Below are 18,324 nucleotides of genomic sequence, written 5' to 3' on the forward strand. Positions count from 1 at the left end.
GATTTCAGTAGAACTTTCGATAGTGTCTCTCACCATAGCCTTCTGGACAAGATGACCAGAATACAGTTAAAGAAAAGCATACTAAGATGGGAGAACAATTGGCTGGTGGGTCGGGCCCGGAGGGTTCTTGTCAGTGGGGTTACATCAGGCTGGTGACCTGTCACTGGGGGTTTCTGCAGGGATCCGTTTCAGGATCAGTCCTCTTCAATGTTTGCATAGGCGATTTCGATGAAGAACTTGTAGAGTTTTTCAGCAAGGTCACGGGCAATACCGTGACCTGGGTGGAGCTGCTGAGTCCATCAAGGGTGGTGAGGCCTTGCAGAGAGATCTGGACAAAGGAAAGAGTTGGGCAGTCACCAACGGCGTGAAGCTTAAGAAGAGCAAGTGCCAGGTCCTGCACCTGGGAAGGGGCAGCACTGGTTTTACATACAGATGGGGGGACGAGGTGCTGGAGAGCAGCCCCGCAGAGAGGGATCTGGGGGCTGTGGTCAGCAGCAAGCTGAGCAGGAGTTGGTGCGGCTTCACTGCCTTGAGCACTTCGTGCAGTTCTGGGTGCCACAGTAGAAGAATAATATAAAACCGTGAGAGAGTGTCCAACGGAGGGCAACAGAGTTGGTGAAGGGCCTAGAGGGGAAGATGTATGAGGGGCGGCTAAAGTCACTTGGATTGTTCAGCCTTGAGAAGAAGAAACCTCATGGAGCCTACAACCTCCACACAAGAGGGAGCGGACGGGCAGGCGCTGATCTCTTTGCAATGGTGATCAGGGGTAGGACATGAGGGAACGGACGAGGAGCCAGTCCTGAGCAGATGCCTGCAGAAAGAGCTTTCTTTTCCTCACTTAGTCGTCCCCACAGGCCCAGGAAGGCTCCAAGCTGTGGACTTTCATGGAGGGTGTCCTGAAACACACTCCAGTCTCACGTGCCTTTGTCTTCTAGCTCCTCACAGCCTCCCCTGGCATTGTGGAGCCCTTGTCAGCCTGTGGGATGCTTGGGTTTGCCTTTGGGACACTTCATCAGATGGTCACACACTCTATAAGGATCCCCTCTCTGCCCACACAGACTCACACATCACCCAAGGAGATTCCCCAAATTCTGGCAGCTCCAGGTTCCTGCCCGGGAATGCATCTGACATTAAATGATTTTCTGCTGGTATCTTTCTCTCTGCAAAATCCCTGGTTCCTTATGCATATTCAATATGCAGGTAAAACGGAAACAAAATAAAAAATAATCATGAAATAAAAAATTGTATTGTAGACATGAACGATTAGGAAGAAGTTGGATGAGTAATATTGTTTTATTGGGTATAACAACAACAAAGCAAATGTAAAAGAAAAAAAAGGAAAAAAAAAAAAAAAAGAACAATTGTAGTCCTAGGCGGTAGAAAGTGAGCAGACTGAGAACCTTCAGCTAGCAAAAGCAAAGGAGATAAGGGTTCAAAACTAGAATAAAAGAAGGAAAAGAGCTGAAGAAAGATTCCAGACTGACCCAGAGTAACCTTTTGCTCACTGAAGGTCATTAATACATTAAAAAAGCACACCCTTCAAAACGGAAATGTTTGGAAATATGGGATTTGGTGTCCCCCCTGCTGATCCTCTCTGACGTGAGTGCTCAGTGGAGATCAGTTAGGTGAGCTGAAACAAGCAATCAGAGGTAGACAGAGAGAGAGAGTTTCAAAAATTAGCTTTGCATAAACAACAGTGCTTCGAGTCCGAGGTGTGCTTGCTTTGTGAAAGACTGCCAAGCACCTGATTCTGCAGAATTAAGAAATGAATTAATTAATTCAAAGACCTTTGTGTGGATTACGACTCTGTAGGCTCACTGACCAGGCACATCAGACATGAACCTAGGGATAAAACAGTTAATGCTGGGCTGTGCCTGACCTGCTGGGCATCATAAGGGGATGAGGGGCACCTTAGTGATCCTGAAAGATTGGATCACAAAGGGTACTTGAATATTTTCTGGAGGGCTTCCTTGAGCTTCTTGATCCTCATGCTGTAGATGAGGAGGTTCAGAGCTGGAGGCAGCACTATGTACAGCACAGTGAGAAACAGATCCAGGGCTGGAGAGGAGATGGAGGGGGGCTTCAGGTAGGCAAACATTGAGGTGGCTGCAAACAGGGAGACGATGGCCAGGTGAGGGAGGCACATGGAGAAGGCTTTGTGCTGGCCCTGCTCAGAGGGCATCCTCACACCTTTTTTACTGTGAGGGATACCAAAGACTGGATCAAGTTTCCCTAAGAGGTGATGGAGTCTCCATCAGGGGAGATACCCAAAAGCCAACTGGAAATGGGCCTGGGCTACCTGTTTTGGATGTCCGTGCTTGAGTGGGGGGGGTGGACTAGATGATCTTTGGAGGTCCCTTCCAGGCTCAGTGAATGTGGGACTCTGCAATGCCTGGCAGTGTTTGGAGCACTTTTCTGCAGTATCTCCAAACCAGATGGACAGCTGGTGCCCATGGAGCAGAGCCTTCCTTTGAGGATGGACTCATTCACTGTGTAAGCCCTAGGACAACGTGGAGCAGGGATTACAAATGACAGCAATGCCTCAACCCACAGCAGTGTTCCCTACTCCTGCCTCCACTCCCCAGCCCCTTTTCTCCTCGAGGATTTGAATTGGAAGAGACCTCTGGGGGATTCTAGTACCGAGATCTGCTCTGAGCAGGGAGAGTTTTAACATTAGGTCAGGTCACTAAGTGCTTTCCCCACTGCAGTTTGGAAAACCATACTGATGGTGGTGCTAACCAGTTCTGATTCAGTGGTGACACTAGAGGACAGAATGGACGAGAAGGATGACCAGCACCAAAAGGGCCATGTCCTGTTGCTGACATTGTTTGTGGGTTCAAGAAAGCGTCAGTCCTGACTCAAAGGCTGCACAGAGGCATTGTCTGCTGGTGAAGAACAGAGCAACCCCAAGGGCCAGCAGGGCTTTTTCTCTGCGTTCCAGCTGCGTTCTTTATCCTACAACCACTCCTGTACCTGAAGAGAAGTTATGAGAAGCCAGAGCTGAGGCAAATGCCCATCGGATGGATCCTTTATTTAGTCTGTTATAGAGAAAGCTTACCTGTACATGCATCCAAAGTTAGAAAAACAGGTAGAAGTGGGATAAAAGGAAAAAAATAAATAGGGCTGATATTGCCAAGAAAGAAACACAACTTTGAAATATATGTGAACTAAGATGTTCCTGTCTTGTCCCGGTCTGTGCTGGGTGTGAGATAGAATCCTTAATGTTGGAAAAGACCTCCAGGATCATCTGCTCCAACCATCAACAGGAGCAATACAGGTACCTTAGCGATGCTGAGGCCTTGCACACTGCAATAGCTTCCTCAGTGCCTCCTTGAGCTCCTTGTTCCTCATGGAATAGATGAGGGGGTTCACAGCTGGGGGCACCACCGAGTACAGGAATGACACCACCAGGTTGAGAGCTGGGGACGATATGGAGGGGGCCTTCAGGTAGGCAAACATGCCTGTACTGACAAACAGGGAGACCACGGCCAGGTGAGGGAGGCACGTGGAGAAGGCTTTGTGCCAGCCCTGCTCAGAAGGCATCCTCAGCACAGTCCTGAGGATCTGCACGTAAGACAGCATGACGAAAACAAAACAGCCCGTACCTACACAGAAACTAAATGTGATGAGCCCAGCTTCCCTTAGGTAGGCATCTGAACAGGACAGCTTGAGGATGTGGGGGATTTCACAGAAGAACTGGTCCAGGACATTGCCTTGGCAGAGGGGCAGGGAAAATGTACTGGCTGTGTGCAGGACAGCATTGAGAAAGCCACCACCCCAGGCAGCTGCTGCCATCTGGGCAATAGCTCTGCTGCCCACGAGGCTCCCGTAGTGCAGGGGCTTGCAGATGGCAACGTAGCGGTCGTAGGCCATGATGGTGAGAACATAAAACTCTGCTGCAATGAAGAAAATAAAGGAAAAGACCTGGGCAGCACATCCTGCATAGGAGATGGCCCTGGTATCCCAGAGGGAGTTGGCCATGGCTTTGGGAAGAATGGTGGAGATGGATCCCAGGTCGAGGAGGGCGAGGTTGAGGAGGAAGAAGTACATGGGGGTGTGGAGGCGGTGGTCGCAGGCTATGGCGCTGAGGATGAGGCCGTTGCCCAGGAGGGCAGCCAGGAAGATGCCCAGGAAGAGCGCGAAGTGCAGCAGCTGCAGCTCCCGCGTGTCTGCGAATGCCAGCAGGAGGAACTCGGTGATGGAGCTGCTGTTGGGCATTTGGTTTCTCTGGAAGTGGGCGAGCTGTGCGAGGAGGAAACAATAACAAGAAGTTAAGGAGAGACTTCTCTGATGAAAACCCGTGCCATTTTTTGCGAAATCCCACCCATGGAGATGAAAGGAGAACAAGCCATGCCATTCGTCAGCCCTGCAGACACAGTGATTTTCTCTTTGAGAAGTAGACGCGAATTCTCACCAGGACACCTCCAGGGCAAGTCAGTGTCAGAACAGAAGCTGATCCACACCCAGCACCCCAGCCCAGGGAGCAAAAGCACACACCAGGGGTGGCACACCAAGGACGGATACTGCAGCGCTGCCACTAATTCAGCCAGGAGGAGAAGGGCGTGCAGCAAAGCCTTTTCCTCGCCCAGCTATGCTCAGCACCTTGCAGTGACACTGAGGGACGGAGGCTTTTAGCCTCGTGGCTGTGTGCCACGCTGCAGGAGACAGGCACCTCTCGTCTCATGGAGCTCCAGCCTCAGAGTTGCTGGCTCCTGAGCTGGGGTCTTCTGGGCAGTGGGGGAGAGTGGGGCTTGCTCCAGGGAGGGAATGTGCCCTGCCTCTGCTCCCTGGAGCTGGCACTGCCGCGAGCTGTTGCTCCGTCCCCGTGTCTGCTCCCTGCACAGGTTCACAGAGCTCACTGCAAACACTTTGTGCTCATCTCTGCCCTGCAGACGCCTCCTGCAAGCAGAGGCCCTGCCCAGGGGCATCTCTGTCTGTTCACATCCTTTTCGTCCACAGCAGAGGAACCGTGAGCACCCCCTGACAGATGTCCTATGACTGGAGTATATGCTAGCTTTAAACTGTTCCACCAGGATACTCATCCACTTGATCCTGCAGACCGAGACTTGTCATGTCAAGGGGTGTGTGGATTTCTCCTCCAGCCAGCTGTCAGCCGCCCTCCATGCCCCACTGGTTCTGACCGCTCTTTTCATGCCTTTCTCCTCTTGGGGTGTGCAGGAAAATCCTCCTTGCAGTGCAGCAAGAGCTCGGCTGTGCCAGCTGCCGTGCAGGTTTCTCCTGCAATGAGCTCTGAGTTGGATTCCACATGCAGAAAGCTTGTACTGGTTTCTGTCTCACATCTCCTCTCCACATGCAGGCAGTGCACCCAGCCCTGCTGTGCCTTGCAGAGGAGCTGCTCCTGGGCAGAGCTGTCTGTCTGCAGACACGGCCTCCTTTCCTTGTCTCCTCTGGGCTCCCTTGAGATGTCCACAGGGCTCCTGGGGAGCCTCCTTGGAAACAGAATGAAGGAATCACACGTTCCCTCCCTCAGCTGGGGAAAGAGACTGCTTTCCAACAGCGTTAGGGCTTCCATCACTCAAATAGTTTCATGTGAATCATCTTTCCTTCACCTTCCTGCACAGGGCACCCAGAAAGTGACAGCAGAGACTACCTCGACCTGTGGGGAGGGAAGGCATTCAGCTCCATCAGTTGAGGCATCTCATCCTAGGTTTGCAGTCCTGATGCTGGAAGGGGACTCAGCTTGTGTGAGGTCCTTGGCTCAGCTCCCTGATATGCAAAAATCCTCTGGAGGGCAGGGCAGCATCTTAGTCCGTCAGTTTTACGTATCAAGCATATTTCTTTTGGCCAACCTGCAAAGGGTAGGTGACGTCCATCCACTTGTAGGACAAGTGATCCTGTCCATTTTGTTGTCCTTTTGTGAAGCACAGGCCAGTTTTCAGCTGACCATATGGAGTCACTCCCAACATGGAGATACACTTTTCCCCTGGTTCCCCACCAGCTGCATTTGCTAGATAACCTCTGACTGCAATGACGGTGCTCCCATAAACATCCCCACGCTGCCTGACCCAGCTCAGGGTAGTTACTCAGTTAACTGGACAAATACAGGCCGTATGAGATGCAGAAGGTGAGATGTCAGTGCTCCCACACAGAGCTCCGTGTGGCTAGCAGGGGCAGCAGCGGTCCCGTGCACAAAATCCTTCTCCACTCACGAGTGGCAGAACACAGCCAACCTTTTTCACCTCTACTGCTCCCAGTTCCGTTGAGATAGGAAATGCAGATGTGCAGCATGCCCTTAAACAAAAAGTCCTGGGAACACAGTGTCTCCAATCAAAGAGTGGGGAGGAAACTCATTTTTGGTAATGGCTAGATGACTTTATGTTTCCATACAAGGGAAGTGCCAAAGAGTATTGCTGGTCCGTGCCCTCGGCCTATGAAACCCATCATGGAAATGTACAGACAACCCTCACATTTTTGAAAATGAAGACCTCTTACGTACTTATTCCATCAAGGACAAGTTATTTTTTTATTTATGGCTCAGGTTTGCTTAAAATTCTTATTCAGGCATTGATTCTGTTGCCCAGCCAGAGGTTGCGACTGCTGCCAGGATCCCAAGGAGCAGCCAAAACTCAATGTGTGATATGGAAATGTATTCATAACTTACCGTTATGAATACAGAAATCTTTTCACTTTGACTCTTCTCCTCAAATGTCTTTAGCTCTCCCTCTAGGAGATGAAGACTTAAGGAAGATGATGCACAGAAGCTCACTTTGTTTGGAAGTTTGCATGACAATGAGCCCTGAGGTGCCAAGTTCCTGACCTGCAGCTACTGAAAGCTTGAGCAAGCCTCTGAAGAAGTAGCAGTCAGGAGCCAACCTCCCAGTTTCTGAGGGTGTTTGCAGGCCCCCCATGGAAGAGGCCATGGAGAGATCATGCACACATGGTGGGTGTCCCTGCGGGCTTTCTGCCAGATTTCAGGAACTACCCCTGATCCCTCCATATTGAGTTATTTGGTTTGTTCTCCAGTGCTCATGCGTGATGTTCCTCCCATGGACAGTTCCAGGCTGAAATTGCTCAGGAAACCCCTAACTGATCCCCATGCACTGCCAGCTGTTTTCCTCCAGAGCTCTGCCTGCAGGCACAGAGGCCCAAGAGAGGACGGAGGCAAAGAAACCATGGAAAACCTCATCAGTGTCTTCTCCTTCTATTGCCAAGTCCATCAGCACACCGAGATTATTCTTTATTTTTCTTTTACTGTTAGAGTTGGAGTTGGAGTTAGCGTTGGTTAGAGTTAGCTTTAGGGTTAGGGTTAGAGTTATAATTGGAGTTAGTGTTAGAGTTGGAGTGAGAGTTACAGTTGGAGTTGGAGTTAGAGCTAGGAAGAAAGAAGAGCAGGAGAGAGAAAGAAGAAAGAGGAAGCCTAGGAGAGGCAGTCAAGGGGCTGTGGAACGGACTCCGTGAATGTCCTTGGCAGGGCTCTGAAACAGGCAAACGTTTGGTTCTGATAAGTCCTCGATAATGTGACAACATCTGATGATGGTTTTTGAACATCATTTTGAACATTTTCATCTCATCTGTGGATGACGCCCAGCTGGGGCTAGAGCTACAAAATCGGCTTTCATGTCTGGATTCGGATGCCTGCACAAAAATGGCCAGTGCCACCAGGATGCCCTGATGTAGCTGTAGCACCTGGGGGGGACAAGTGACACAGGACCTGGGGGAGACCTTCTGGAGCACAAGCTGGTAGGCATGGACTAAGTCTGGGCCCTTCAGGGGCTGTGCAGGGTCTTCCTACAGCATCTCGCATCCTTTTGGTGCCACTGTGAGGTCCCTTCAGACCCAGAAACTGACTGGGTCCCTGCCAGGAGACAGATCTATCTCCTGTCCGATGGACTGAGGTCACCCATCTCCTGCACCGATGGGCTGAGGTCAACTGCATGAAGTTCAACAAGGCCAAGTGCCGGGTCCTGCACCTGGGGCACGATAACCCCAAGCAGAGCTACAGGCTGGGAGAGGAATGGTTGGAAAGCTGCCAGGCGGAGAAGGACCTGGGAGTATTGGTTGATAGTCGGCTGAATATGAGCCAGCAGCGTGCTCAGGTGGCCAAGAAGGCCAATGGCATCCTGGCTTGTATAAGAAGCAGTGTGGCCAGCAGGGCTAGGGAAGTGATCGTCCCCCTGTACTCGGCTCTGGTGAGGCCGCACCTCAAGTACTGTGTCCAGTTTTGGGCCCCTCGCTACAAGAAGGACATGGAGGTGCTTGAGCGGGTGCAGAGAAGGGCGACGAAGCTGGTGAGGGGCCTGGAGAACAAGTCCTACGAGGAGCGGCTGAGGGAGCTGGGCTTGTTCAGCCTGGAGAAGAGGAGGCTCAGGGGTGACCTTATTGCTCTCTATAGGTACCTGTCGTGGTTTAACCCGACCGGCAGCTAAACACCACGCAGCCGTTCGCTCACCCTCCCCCCTCCCTCTCTGGGACGGGGGAGAGAAATGGAAAGTGAAGCCCGTGAGTTGAGATAAAGACAGTTTAATAAGACAGGAAAAAAAAAAATAACAAAAATAATAATAACAATAATAATAATGATGATACAATGGTGATAATACGAAAGTAATAATAGTATGTACAAACAAGTGATGCACAATGCAATTGCTCACCACCCGCTGACCGATGCCCAGCCTAACCCCGAGCAGTCCGGCCCCCTCCCCCCGGCTAGCCACCCCTATATATTGTTTAGCATGACGTCAGATGGTATGGAATACCCCTTTGGCTAGTTTGGGTCACCTGTCCTGGGTCTGTCCCCTCCCAGCTCTTACTGCACCCCCCAGCCTGCCCGTTGGCAGGACAGAGCAAAGGCTGAGATGTCCTTGGCTTAGTATAAGCACTGCTCTGCAACAATTAAAGCATCGGGGTGTTATCAGCACTCTTCTCATTCTAAGCCAAAACACAGCATTCCACCAGCTACTAGGAAGAAAATTAATTCTGTGCTAACTGAAACCAGGACATCTATCCACCCCTTATTCCATACCATTTATGTCATGCTCAGGTTACACTCTTTTCCATACATTCTAATTAGTCACCTATAGTAATCATGGTAGTGATAACATACAGTATAATATACTATTTAACATGGTGCAATTCAGTTCATGGGCTATTCTCACCCAGTATTAAATCTCCTTGAGGTACACACCGGACCTCTCCGTTCTTTTGCATCACCCACCAAGTATATCCAGGTCCCTGAGCGAAAACAATTCCACGAATAGGTTTGCCTTTTCCTGAGGCAGGAGTAGCCCAGACTGTTTTACCCAGCATATTTTTTACATGCACTACAGGAACTTTATCCCCATCTACAGTACGTAACAGGTTTGATTGGGCAGGTCCAGCTCGGTTGGTAGATCCCCTAGTATTGACTAACCAGGTGGCCTTTGCCAAATGCGTATCCCAGTTTTTGAACGTCCCAGCGCCCATTGCTTTCAAGGTAGTCTTTAACAGGCCATTGTATCGTTCAACTTTCCCGGAGGCTGGTGCATGATAGGGGATGTGATACACCCATTCAATACCATGTTCTTTGGCCCAAGTGTCTATAAGGTTGTTTCGGAAGTGAGTCCCATTGTCTGATTCTATTCTTTCTGGGGTGCCATGTCGCCATAGGACTTGCTTTTCAAGGCCCAGGATGGTGTTCCGGGCGGTAGCATGAGGCACAGGATATGTTTCCAGCCATCCGGTGGTTGCTTCCACCATTGTAAGTACGTGGCGCTTGCCATTGCGAGTTTGAGGGAGTGTGATGTAATCAATCTGCCAGGCCTCTCCATATTTATATTTCAGCCATCGTCCTCCATACCAAAGAGGCTTTGACCGTTTGGCTTGCTTGATTGCAGCACATGTTTCACAGTCATGAATAACCTGTGCTATAGCGTCCATGGTCAAGTCCACCCCTCGATCACGAGCCCATCTGTATGTTGCATCTCTACCTTGATGGCCTGAGGTGTCATGGGCCCATCGGGCTATAAATAATTCACCTTTATGCTGCCAATCCAGGTCCACCTGAGCTACTTCAATCTTAGCAGCCTGATCCACCTGCTGGTTGTTTTGATGGTCTTCAGTAGCCCGATTCTTGGGCACATGAGCATCTACGTGGCGTACTTTCACAGCCAGGTTCTCTACCCGAGCAGCAATATCTTGCCACAATGCAGCAGCCCAGATAGGTTTGCCCCTACGCTGCCAGTTGTTTTGCTTCCATTGCTGTAACCATCCCCACAGGGCATTTGCTACCATCCATGAATCGGTGTAGAGATAGAGAACTGGCCATTTTTCTCGTTCAGCAATGTCTAAAGCCAGCTGAATGGCTTTCACTTCTGCAAACTGACTCGATTCACCTTCTCCCTCAGCAGCTTCTGCAACTCGTCGCGTAGGACTCCATACAGCAGCCTTCCATCTCCGATGCTTCCCCACAATACGACAGGACCCATCAGTGAACAGGGCATATTTCTTTTCATTCTCTGGCAACTGGTTGTACAGTGGGGCTTCTTCAGCACGACCCACCTCCTCCTCTGATGATATCCCACAGTATTTGCCTTCTGGCCAGTCCATGATCATTTCCAATATTCCTGGGCGACTGGGGTTTCCTATTCGAGCCCGCTGAGTAATCAGTGCAACCCACTTGCTCCATGTAGCATCAGTTGCATGATGCGTAGAGGGGACCCTTCCCTTGAACATCCAGCCTAGTACCGGTAATCGGGGTGCTAGGAGGAGCTGCGCTTCAGTACCGACCACCTCCGAAGCAGATCGAACTCCTTCATATGCTGCCAATATCTCCTTTTCAGTTGGAGTATAGCGGGCCTCAGATCCTCTGTATCCCCGACTCCAAAACCCCAGAGGCCGACCTCGAGTTTCCCCAGGTTCTTTCTGCCAGAGGCTCCAGGTGGGGCCGTTCTCCCCAGCTGCAGTGTAGAGCACATTCTTTACATCTGGTCCTGTTCGAACTGGCCCAAGGGCTACTGCATGGACTATTTCCTGCTTGATTTGTTCAAAGGCTTGTCGTTGTTCAGGGCCCCATTCAAACTCATTCTTCTTACGAGTTACTTGGTAGAGTGGGTTTACAATCAGACTGTAATTTGGGATGTGCATTCTCCAAAACCCCACAACACCTAGGAAAGTCTGTGTTTCTTTTTTGTTAGTTGGTGGAGACATAGCTGTTATTTTGTTGATCACATCCATTGGGATTTGACGACGTCCATCTTGCCATTTTATTCCTAAAAACTGGATCTCCCGTGCAGGTCCTTTGACTTTATTTTGTTTTATGGCAAAACCGGCTTTCAGAAGGATTTGGACTATTTTCTTCCCTTTCTCGAAAACTTCCTCTGCTGTGTCACCCCACACAATAATGTCATCGATGTACTGCAGGTGTTCAGGAGCTTCCCCCTGCTCTAGTGCAGACTGGATCAGCCCATGGCAAATGGTAGGGCTGTGTTTCCACCCCTGGGGCAGCCTATTCCAAGTATATTGGACTCCCCTCCAAGTGAAGGCAAATTGTGGCCTGCACTCTGCTGCTAGAGGGATGGAGAAAAATGCATTAGCGATATCAATTGTGGCGTACCACTTGGCTGCCTTCGATTCAAGTTCATACTGAAGTTCCAGCATGTCCGGCACTGCAGCACTCAGTGGTGGCGTGACTTCGTTCAGGCCGCGATAGTCCACTGTTAGTCTCCACTCGCCATTAGACTTTCGCACTGGCCATATGGGACTATTGAAAGGTGAATGAGTCTTGCTGATCACTCCTTGGCTCTCCAATTGACGAATTAGCTTATGGATGGGAATCAGGGAGTCTCGGTTGGTGTGATATTGCCGCCGGTGCACAGTTGTGGTAGCAATTGGCACTTGCTGTTCTTCGACCCTCAGCAACCCCACAACAGAGGGGTCCTCTGAGAGACCAGGCAAGGTAGATAATTGTTTAATGCCCTCTGTCTCTAAGGCAGCAATACCAAAAGCCCACCGGAACCCTTTTGGGTCCTTGCAGTATCCTCTTCTAAGATAGTCTATGCCAAGGATACATGGAGCATCCGGACCAGTCACAATGCGGTGCTTTTCCCACTCATTCCCAGTCAGACTCACTTCAGCCTCCAATACAGTCAACTGCTGAGATCCCCCTGTCACTCCACAAATATAGATGGGCTCTGGTCCTTTATAGCTCGATGGCATTATAGTACATTGTGCACCGGTGTCTACTAAAGCCTTATACTTCTGTGCGCGTGATGTGCCAGGCCATCGAATCCACACAGTCCAATAAACTCGATTGTCCCTTTCCTCCCCCTGGCTGGAGGCAGGGCCCCCCTAATCCTGGTCAGAATCTTCCTCGTTTCTGTGTTTGAAGGACTGTCTGCTGGAAGTTGGAGCAGCAAACTTTTCGGAGAATCCCTTTTTCCTGATTGTTTTCTTTTGCAACTCACGTACCCGTGCCTCTAGGGTCGCGGTAGATTTTCCATCCCACTTTCTCATGTCCTCTCCATGGTCTCGTAAGTAAAACCACAGGGTGGCACGGGGTGAGTACCCACCATATCGTCTTCCTTGTGTGGGTGAACGCCTACCCCTGACAGCTGAGACACTGCTTTGTACAGGTGCGAAGGAGAATAATCTCTCTTCAAGTTGGTGAACCTTTTCAGAAAGTTTCTCCCAAGTGTTCTCCTTTGGTCGGTGGGCACTGGTTGGTTCAGGTGGGGAGGACAATAGATTCTCTTCAAGTTGGTGAACCTTTTCAGAAAGTTTCTCCACAGCTGAGACGCAGGCCTGTAAGGAAGAGGAGAGACTTTCTTCGTACTGCCGGAGTTGTTTAGCCGCTTCACCCACTGTGGGTTCCTCATCCTCTTTCCAGGCCATTATTGCCAATGAGCTGGCATATGATGATGGTGCACTCCGTACAAACTTCCGCCACATGGGTCGTGTACACTTGACTTCATCTGGATCTGTGGATGTTTGTTTGAGGTCTGGATCCTCATAAATCACTTCCCGTACGGCTAATTCCCTCAGGTACTGGATTCCCTTCTCCATAGTGGTCCACTTGCCTGGTAGACATAAAATATCTTCCTTGAAGGGATACCTTTCCCTCACAGCTGAGAGGAGACGCCTCCAGAGGCTGGTGGGTCGTGCTCCATCTGCAATTGCTTTGTCAATGCCGGCGTCTCGAGCAAGGGATCCCAGCCGCTTGGCTTCTCTGCCGTCTAATTCCACACAATTGGCTCCAGAGTCCCAGCACCGGAGCAGCCAGGTGACAAGCTGCTCACCTATACAGCGACCAAAATCTTTTCGCACATCTCGTAGCTCGCGCTCGTTTAGGCTTCGGGTAGTTACTGTTGCTCTTTCGGCATCCTCATCTTCCTCCTCCTGAATCCTTGACGGCCCAGCGTCGTCATCATCTTCGTCATCTCTATACTTAGTTTTGGCAGAAGCCTTACCTGGATTGGCAGAAGACTCTCTGCGTTCTAAACGACTTGAATTTCTATACCATATTTTCACCTTCTCTACAGGGGCAGCTTGCACTGCTACTGCTCGTTTCTCTGACTTTGTTACAGGGTCTGCCACAGGGGTTGGAATGCCCTCTGCAGGGTCAACTTGCACTGCTACAGCTCGTTTCTCTGACACGGCCACAGGAGCTGGAGCGGCTACAGGAGCTGGAGCAGTTGCAGGAACCGGAGCTGTAGCGGCTACAGGAGCTGGAGCTGGAGCTGGAGCAGTTGCAGGAGCTGGGACTGGAGCAGCAGTAGGAGCTGGAGCTGGAGCGGCTTCAGGAGCTGGAGCTGGAGCGGCTTCAGGAGCTGGGACTGGAGCAGTTGCAGGAACTGGGACTGGAGTAGCGGCCGGAGCTGGAACTGGAGCGACTGCAGGAACTGGGACTGGAGCAGCTGCAGGAGCTGGGACTGGAGCGGCTGCAGGAGCTGGGACTGGAGCGGCTGCAGGAGCTGGAGCTGGAGCGGCTGCAGGAGCTGGGACTGGAGCGGCTGCAGGAGTTGGGACTGGAGCGGCTGCAGGAGCTGGGACTGGAGCGGCTGCAGGAGCTGGGACTGGAGCGGCTGCAGGAGCTGGGACTGGAGCGGCTGCAGGAGCTGGGACTGGAGCGGCTGCAGAATCCACCGTAGCGGTCACAGTGGCCGTTGGATCTGTCACAGGGTTTGGAGTGGCCGCAGGGTCTGTCACTAAGTTGACAGCAGTATCAATGGCAGCTCGATAGGCATGAGCCAGGCCCCAGCACGTTACAATGATTTGTGTTACTTTGGAACTGCCAGAATCATTACACCTTTTTTTCAAGCATTCTGCCAGTTTTTGAGGATTTTGCCATTGTTCAGGGGTGAATTTCCAACACACTGGGGGTGCCAACTGCTCTAGATGCCTGCCCATATCCACCCATACTCCCTGCCACCCACAACTATACTGCCTCCGGGCAGATCTCCGGATGAGCTTCATAAGTAGTTGTTTAACTTTAAGCAGAATCTGAAGTGCATTCATGAGGCAGAACAACAAGACTATGGTATTCTGAGTATTCCAGAAATATTCAATATCTTGGAGAGCTATTGTGACAAACTCAGGGGATAAGAGGGTGGTGAAGGAGGAAGGCAGAGTGACCCAGGAGGATACAGGGGTGGTGAAGGAGAAAGGGAGAGTAAGCAAGTAAGGAAAAATATCCTCCCCTTTCCCCTCCACAGATTGACTCTCTAATGGAGAAAAACAATAGGTATAATTGCTAATAGTTCCCAAGATGCTGTTTCCAAAGTACAGAGTCCACGATGTTACTGAGTATAAATACCAAGTTAGAGTCATGACCAGATATCTTATCGTCTCATAAGCCATTGCTATAACACTTAGTACCATAATGGTCTGAAACCAGGGCCCGGAGAGGAGAAACAACACTACAGAGAGCAAATACGGAAAATAATGTACTATAATACTCAATTTGGAAAACAGGCGCAGCAGAGTTGTGATTAAAGCAATCAGCATCATGACAAGTGACTATTAAGCAGGTCTAATCCTTACACCAATTTTAGTTTAACACACTCTGATCAGATCTGCCGTTATCTCAACCTTTCGGGCCCCACGTTGGGCGCCAAAAAGACTGTCGTGGTTTAAACCCGACCGGCAGCTAAACACCACGCAGCCGTTCGCTCACCCTCCCCCCTCCCTCTCTGGGACGGGGGAGAGAAATGGAAAGTGAAGCCCGTGAGTTGAGATAAAGACAGTTTAATAAGACAGGAAAAAAAAAAATAACAAAAATAATAATAACAATAATAATAATGATGATACAATGGTGATAATACGAAAGTAATAATAGTATGTACAAACAAGTGATGCACAATGCAATTGCTCACCACCCGCTGACCGATGCCCAGCCTAACCCCGAGCAGTCCGGCCCCCTCCCCCCGGCTAGCCACCCCTATATATTGTTTAGCATGACGTCAGATGGTATGGAATACCCCTTTGGCTAGTTTGGGTCACCTGTCCTGGGTCTGTCCCCTCCCAGCTCTTACTGCACCCCCCAGCCTGCCCGTTGGCAGGACAGAGCAAAGGCTGAGATGTCCTTGGCTTAGTATAAGCACTGCTCTGCAACAATTAAAGCATCGGGGTGTTATCAGCACTCTTCTCATTCTAAGCCAAAACACAGCATTCCACCAGCTACTAGGAAGAAAATTAATTCTGTGCTAACTGAAACCAGGACAGTACCTCAAAGGAGGCTGTAGCGAGGTGGGGGTTGGTCTGTTCTCCCACGTGCCTGGTGACAGGACGAGGGGGAATGGGCTACAGTTGCACCAGGGGAGTTTTAGGTTGGATGTTAGGAAGAACTTCTTTACCGAAAGCGTTGTTAGACATCGGAAGGGGCTGCCCAGGGAAGTGGTGGAGTCACCATCCCTGGAGGTCTTTAAAAGACGTTTAGATGTAGAGCTTAGGGATATGGTTTAGTGGAGGACTGTTAGTGTTTGGTCAGAGGTTGGACTCGATGATCTTGAGGTCTCTTCCAACCTAGAAATCCTGTGATTCTGTGATTCTGTGATCTCAGAAGTCGTGGAAATCTTCCGAGTGCTGCCCCTGACAGGAGGACACATGGGCAGGTGTGGAGGGGCTTGGAGAAGGGAAATGTGAGAACATGGGAGAGAAGGTTTCTTTGCCAATGGAGAGCAAAGACTTTTTGGAGATGTAAAAGGCATTCGGGACAACTACTATTCGGGGCAGCTACTGCTGCAGCACTGACTGGGAACGCATTCGTGTTAGGGACTAACCCTGAGTCAAGTTTGCCCTAAGCCTGGCCCTAAATGTCATGACTCGGCCCGACAGGAGCCCAATACTCTAATCCCCAGCACTTCCACCCGTACCAGGAAGCCAAGATCCAGTCCCTTAGAGCCTCACCTTTGCTTCTACCCTCTTGCTCACCCTAATCCCTAGCCCTTCTCCCCAGCATGAAAATTTCTAGGAGGCTGGCTGGGATCTGTGCATTTCGGCTCCCATTTGCCAGTGTTCCTGACAGTCCAGCAGCAGGTGTGTGGCTGGCATGGTGGCTGTGGGATCTCCTTTGCCTGAGCACCTGATAAGCACATAGAGGAAGAAGGCCTGGGGACGGGTTGTCGTGTCCCTTGCACGTGAGCACAGGACTGCAGAGCTGGAGGCACACGGCTTGGCCGTGTCTGTCCAAGGAGCTCCAAGGCCAGCAGTAGGCCCAGAGCTTGGACCATGATGGTGAGGCAGCTTCTGCCTGCTCTCATGATACACCACAGGAAGCCTGATCAGTAGGGATGCCCGCTCGAGGGGTGAGATTTCCGAGATGGGGAAGCTTTGCTTGGCAGTAGAAAACAGGAGGAAGAAGTTACAGTCAGCTCTGAAGGTTGGGAGTGGGAATGAGGAAGAAAGAAACGTCCCTCAAAGGACGTTTGGAAGTCTGGGGTCAGACCGTGCCAGTGTCTTTCAAGGAACAGTCAGTGAGAGCCCAGAGATATTTCTGAAGGTACGGCAATGCCCTGGTGAGAGCAGGGTGGGGATCACAGGGAGACGGATGTGCCCTTGCCTACCTGCAGTCACAGCCTCCAGCTAAGCTGCTCTAACAAGTCCCCGGGGAGGCTTTGTCTTTAATGGCCTTCAGTGAGGCCAATTTAATGCTCCGAGAAACTTTGGTGTTTGCTTCTAACTTTAGCTCCTCCAGAGATTTCTTCAGATTTCTCCCAGTGTCTGAGGTAGCAGAGCACCAAGCGCCCCACAGGGTCATTAAAACACAGAAATTCTTAACACGCCACGTCTGTTCCAACAAGTTTCTTCAAGCCTTTCCATCTTGTACACCTCATTAGGGAGGCTCTGGGAGTGTAGGTAAAGAGGAAGCATTCGGTGTGCACTCGATGGATAGGTACTTTTCGTTACTCTCCAGCGTAGGCAAATAGTGACAGCAGCATTCCTTAGGTGGTGTTTCTCCTAAGGAGGTGTGGGCAGGTTGGCAAAGCAGTGGCTTGGGGCCAGGCACTGGATGGAGAACCTTGCTCGTCACCCTCCCAGGACAGCCACTTCATACTATGGAAAGTATTGACAAATACCTCTTCTGGGAGATCTGAGTGACGTACATCAGACGGAGCAAGCAGCAAAACTGGCAAAAATGCTGGAATGTTACGTAGTAGAGTTAGAAAAGTAAGTTTCAAGGCAGGTCCAGCGTTGTCCCACCATAAATGGATATCTGGGACATAAATTGTGCTCGGTGTTGTCTTCTGAGCATTTCGGATCAGCTAGTGAAAAGGAAAGCTTGCGTAAGAAAACTAAATACTAAACACAATACAATTCTAACTGCAACTCAAATTTGAAAAACCCTAAGTTAAAAACAAGCAAACAAAGAAACAACAACAACAAAATCTCCAAGTTTAGGTTTTTATTTAGGCTTTTTCCAAACGTTTTATTTGGAAAGAGAGAAGGCGCAGAGTCCTGTTGTGTGTGGGGTTGCATAAAGGCTCTCCAGGGGAGTTCAGGTGTACCCAAAGGCTTCCATGGGGAGCACTTTTTGATGGGAGAGAGTGGCAACATTCGTGTTTTTTAGGGTCCTAATTAGGGTTGGGGTCCTAATTGGGGTTAGGGTCCTAATTGGGGTTAGTGTCATAATTAGGGTTAGGGTCATAATCAGGGTTGTTTTGATTAAGGAGGTATTGGGGAGGCATTGGGGAGGCATTGGGGAGGCAAGGACAATCCCCAGACATGGACTGTATATCTCGAAACAAGACACTGAAACTCATGATAAGGAAGCGGCAGACGGACAGAGAAACAAACGTAAGGACTATAAATCTCAAAACTGGACATTGGAATTCATTATAAAGATACAACAAACGGAAGAATTGGCAACAACCAGCTCTCGCAATTAAGAAACCT

This window comes from Aythya fuligula, unplaced genomic scaffold (assembly GCF_009819795.1).
Source record: "Aythya fuligula isolate bAytFul2 unplaced genomic scaffold, bAytFul2.pri scaffold_52_arrow_ctg1, whole genome shotgun sequence".
Taxonomy (NCBI): Eukaryota; Metazoa; Chordata; class Aves; order Anseriformes; family Anatidae; genus Aythya; species Aythya fuligula.